Genomic DNA, 5,144 nt, shown 5'->3' with positions numbered 1-5,144 from the left:
AGGCAGGATGTTCTTACTATGGAGGGAGCGAAGGTTTACCAGGCTAATTCCTGGGGTGACGGGCGTGTCATATGAGGAGCCACTAAATCAGTTAGGATTATATTCATTGGCGTTTAGAAGACGGTGAGTGAGGGGCGGCACGGTTGCACAGTGGTTGGCACTGCTGCCTCACAGCGCCAGGGACCGGGGATCAATTCCAGCCTCGGGTGACTGTGTGGAGTTTACACTTGTTCTCCATGTCTGCGTGGGTTTCCTCCGGGTAATTGGTTTCCCCCCACAGTCCAAAGATGTGCAGGTTAGGTGGATTGGGCAGGCTAAATCGCCCCTTAGCATCGAAAAGGCTAGGTGGGGTTACGGGGGGGCTAGTGTGCTCTTTCAGAGGATCCGTGCAGACTCGATGGGCCGAATGACTTCCTTCTGCACTATCGGATTCTATGGTTCTACCTCATTGAAATTTGTAAAATTCTACCAGGATTAAACAGGGTAGATTCAGAAAGAATGTTCCCGATGGTGGGAGAGTCCAGAACTCAGGGACACAGCTTGAGGATAAAGGATTGAGGACTGAGGAGAAATTTCTTCACCCAGAGAGTGGTGAATCTGTGGAATTCGCTCCCACAGAAAGTAGTTGAGGCCAAAAGGTTGTGTAATTTCAAGGAGGAATTAAATATAGCTCTTGGGACTAAAGGAATCACGGGATATGGGAGGAAGGCGGGATCAGGGTATTGAACTTGGTGTTCAGCCATGATCATAATGAATGGCAGAGCAGGCTCGAAGGGCCGAATGGCCTTCTCCTATCTCTATTGTCTATGTATGCTTCTCTGTGAATCTGATCCATGAAAGTTACCAATGTATCCAAACCTTCACCTTGGCTCCAATACCAAAAATACCTCACACCTTATTTTAGTTTTGCAGGGTAATGAAAGTGGCAAGGACATTCCTTTTTTAAAATCTCGGGCAAGGATGTAACCCATGTCCACATGTTAACTTAATTCTCATTCGTCATAGCGTTGATGCTGAGAAAAGAATGGTGGGTAATCCTGATATTTTACACTTGGATTCAACCATTTGTTTTCCCAGTTGCTCCAAATCACTCTCCAAGGTTAGAATTCAGAATGCAATCTTTTGTCTCAAGAAATCTTAGCTTACAATCCTGTTTACTGTCAAGCACCAACCATCCTCTGCTACCACTGTTAAGTTCCAATGGTAACTCTATAATGAGAAGTAGGAAGCAGGGGCGGGATTCTCTGCAATCGGCGTGATGTCCGCCGACCGGCACCAAAAACGGCGCGAATCAGTCCGGCATCGCGCCGCCCTAAAGGTGCAGAATCCTCTGCATCTTGAGGGGCCGAGCCCTAACCTTGAGGGGCTAGGCCCGCGGCGGACTGATTTCCGCCCTGCCAGCTGGCGGGAAAGGCCTTTGGTGCCCCGCCAGCGGCCGCTCACGGCATCCCCCCGCATGCGCAGTGGAGGGGGTCTCTTCCGCCTCCGCCATAGTGGAGACCATGGCGAAGGCGGAAGGAATAGAGTGCCCCCACGGCACAGGCCCACCCGCGGATCGGTGGGCCCCGATCGTGGGCCAGGCCACCGTGGGGGCACCCCCCGGGACCAGATCGCCCCCCCCCCCCAGGACCCCGAAGCCCGCCCGCCTTGTCCCGCCGGTAAGAGAGGTTGTTTGATTCTCGCTGGTGGGACAGGCATTCCAGCAGCGGGACTTCGGCCCATCGCGGGCCGGAGAATCGCCGGGGGTGAGGGGGGCCCACCAACAGGCGCGGCGTGATTCCCACCCCCGCTGAATATCCGGTGCCGGAGAATTCGGCAACCGGCGGGGGCGGGATTCACGCCAGCCCCCGACGATTCTCCGACCCGTCGGGGGGGTCGGAGAATCCCGCCCCTGGTCTCGACTTCTTCGACTCCAGGTTTATTGCGTCCAACAGCACCCCAGTGCCACCTGCATGCCCTTCATATCAGACAATAGTGCAAACTATTAAACAATATGTGCAGTCTATTGAACAATTAAAACGCCAAATCCAACTTAAGTACGAAGGGAACCTTGACGTTTTCCTCACAGATAGGGGAGAAGCAGCAAAGGCAACAGAATGAATGATCTGAAACTCAGTGATGTGAGCATGGAAGGGAGATAGAAGAAGGCGAATGACTGGTACAGTGGTACTTGTAGCCAGAATATAATTTGCAGTGCTTTCTCTTCTTGCTCCCGTACCGTTAACTAAGGAGTCCCCCATGGATCTATCATTGGCCCCTCCTATTTTTCATTTGCACGCTGCCTCTTGGTGACGTCATCTGAAAAAAAAAAACGTGTCAGTTTTCACATGTACGCTGACAACACCCAGCTCTATATTACCACTGCCTCTCTCCACTCCACCATTGCTAAATCATCAGCCTGCTTATTCAACATCCAGCACTGGCGCAGCAGAAATTTCCTGCAATTAAACGATGGGGAGACTGAAGCCAGCGTTTTCAGTCCCTGCTCACGACTCTGTTCTCGAGCAACCAACTCCCTCCCTCTCCCTGGCAACATTCGCAGATTAACCCAGCTTTTTTGCAACATTGATGTCATGGTCCTATTGAATGGTGGAGCAGGCTCGAGGGGCTGAATGGCCGACTCCTGCTCCTGTTTCTTATGGTCCTATATTGGACCGCAAGATGAGCTTCCAACCTCATATTCCCGCCATCATGAACTCCGCCTATTTCCAGCTCCTAATGTCACCTGACTTCACCACGTCTAGGGCTCTTTGGCTCCTGAAACCCTCATTCTGCCTTTGTTACCTCCAGCCTCAACTATTCCGATGCACTCCTGGCTGGACTGCCACACTCTATCCTCTGTAAACCTAGGTCATCCAAAACGCTAATGAAAGCAAAATGCTGCAGAAGCTGGAAATCTGAAATAAAAACAGAGCATGCTGGAGGTCTGGGCAGGTCTGGGAGAGTCTGTGGAGAGAGAAACAGAGTTAAAGTCTCAAGTGTAGAAGGGTAATCTGGACTCGAAACGTTAACCCAGACAGAGGCTGCCAGACCTGCTGTGTTTTTCCAGCATTTTCTGTTTGTATTTCACCCATAACGCCGCTGTCCGTGTCTAAACTCGCATTAAATCCCATTCCTCATCTCATGCTTGCTGACCTACATTGACCTCCAGTCAAACAGTGTCTTCAAATCCCTCTCTAGCCTCGCCCCTCCCTATCTCTGGAACCTCCCGTGGCCCCACAACCCGAGCTTCTGACTTGGATTGGATTTGTTTCTTGTCACGTGTACCGAGGTACAGTGAAAAGTATTTTTCTGCGAGAAGCTCAACAGATCATTAAGTACATGGGAATAAAATAAAATAAAACAAAATACATAATAGGGCAACATAAGGTCCACAATGCAACTACATAAACACCGGCATCGGGTGAAGCATACAGGGGTGTAGTGTTAATGAGGTCAGTCCATAAGAGGGTCATTTAGGAGTCTGGTGACAGTGGGGAAGAAGCTGTTTTTGAGTCTGTTCGTGCGTGTTCTCAGACTTCTGTATCTCCTGCCCGATGGAAGAAGTTGGAAGAGTGAGTAAGCCGGGTGGGAGGGATCTTTGATTATGCTGCCCGCTTTCCCCAGGCAGCGGGAGGTGTAGATGGAGCCAATGGATGGGAGGCGGGTTCGTGTGATGGACTGGGCGGTGTTCACAACTCTCTGAAGTTTCTTGCTGCCCTGGGCCGAGCAGTTGCCATACCAGGCTGTGATGCAGCCCGATAGGATGCTTTCTATGGTGCATCTGTCAAAGATTGTAAGAGTCAATGTGGACATGCCCACATAAACTCTCCCAATTCTCACTTCTTGAGCACCCCACCATTGGTGGCTGTGCCTTCAACTGCCTAATTCCCAAGTTGTGGAATTCCTTCTCCACACCTCCCTGCTTCTCTACCCTCACTTACTAAAACCTACCTCCTTGACCGTGCTTTTGGTCATCTGGTTTAATACCACCTGACGTGGTTCAGGGCTGTGCTTTGTTTTATAATGCTCCTGTGAAGTGCCTTGGGTTTTATTACATCACAAAGCTGATGTTTTTGACACTGAATTTGGGGTAGAGGGCGATTTTGACAGAGGAGGGAAGTGCCTGGTTGCGTGTATGATGGTCCAGTCTGATGTGAAATGGGACATGTAAACCAGTTGTGTGCTAGATACACTCAAGTCTACACCGCCCCCCCCCAAACCCCTCAGCCCCCCCCCCCCCCCTGTCCCCCCGTCCCCCTGACACGTGAGGGACCCTGGCTACAGCTGCTTGAAAAGGAATGGGGGACTGGGAGGAAATGATAGAAATTAATGATAATAATAATCTTTATTGTCACAAGTGGGCTTACATTATCACTGCAATGAGGTTACTGTGAAAATCCCCTCGCCGCCACATTCCGGCGCCTGTTCGGATACACAGAGGGAGAATTCAGAATGTCCAATTCACCTAACAGCACGTCTTTCGGGACTTGTGGTAGGAAACCGGAGCACCCGGAGGAAACCCACGCAGGCACGGGGAGAACGTGCAGACTCCGCACAGACAGTGACCCAAGCCGGGAATCGAACCTGGGACCCTGGCCCTGGGAAGCCATAGAGCTAACCACTAAGCTTCAGAGCGCATCCCGAGGGTGCTGTGCTGGTGGCCTTCAGGAAGGAGGTGGACAAGAGGAGGGAGATCCTGTTCCCGTAGGGGGCCACAGGGGAACCTCCTGACAGTATGAAGGAAGGGCCATAATGATCCAATACCAGCAGTTTAACCACAAGGTCGTGGATACAGTGCCGCAAGAAGTACAGTGATCTCAGACGAATGGTCAGGTTTGGAGGATCCATCCTCACCTGCCATAATCTGCCATCTACACCAGCAGCCTCACTCTCTGTTCCAGTCACCAGCACTCATTAATTCAATTACCACCAATCTCTACCAACCTTGGCTTAAACCTCACATTCATCTGCTTCACCTCATCCTCACAGTCTGATGGAGGGTGAACACTCACATCCTACAGTTTGGACATATCACCAGCTATTCAGCCATGACAGGCACATCACCCACACGCATTGTACAATTCTTACTAAAGTTGCCTCTCTCTTGTGGGTCACCATTTCTGATATATTGTATTATAGGTATTGGGTGCAGTAGGGTTTAA

At 50.9% G+C, this 5,144-nt stretch overlaps 1 long non-coding RNA gene across 1 annotated transcript; it reads right to left on the bottom strand.

Annotated features, from left to right (window-relative positions):
• Positions 1-1,984: 1,984 nt before the first annotated feature.
• Positions 1,985-3,972, bottom strand: LOC140389252 (uncharacterized). The gene is made up of 2 exons (XR_011934314.1): positions 3,934-3,972; positions 1,985-2,298 (listed from the first exon to the last, which is right to left on the bottom strand). It is a non-coding gene; the product is annotated as an uncharacterized lncRNA (long non-coding RNA).
• Between the last annotated feature and the right edge of the window lie 1,172 nt (positions 3,973-5,144).

The sequence above is a fragment of the Scyliorhinus torazame genome, chromosome 14 (genome assembly GCF_047496885.1).
Source record: "Scyliorhinus torazame isolate Kashiwa2021f chromosome 14, sScyTor2.1, whole genome shotgun sequence".
In the NCBI taxonomy this organism is placed as follows: Eukaryota; Metazoa; Chordata; class Chondrichthyes; order Carcharhiniformes; family Scyliorhinidae; genus Scyliorhinus; species Scyliorhinus torazame.
This window is presented reverse-complemented; position numbering and strand designations above follow the sequence as displayed.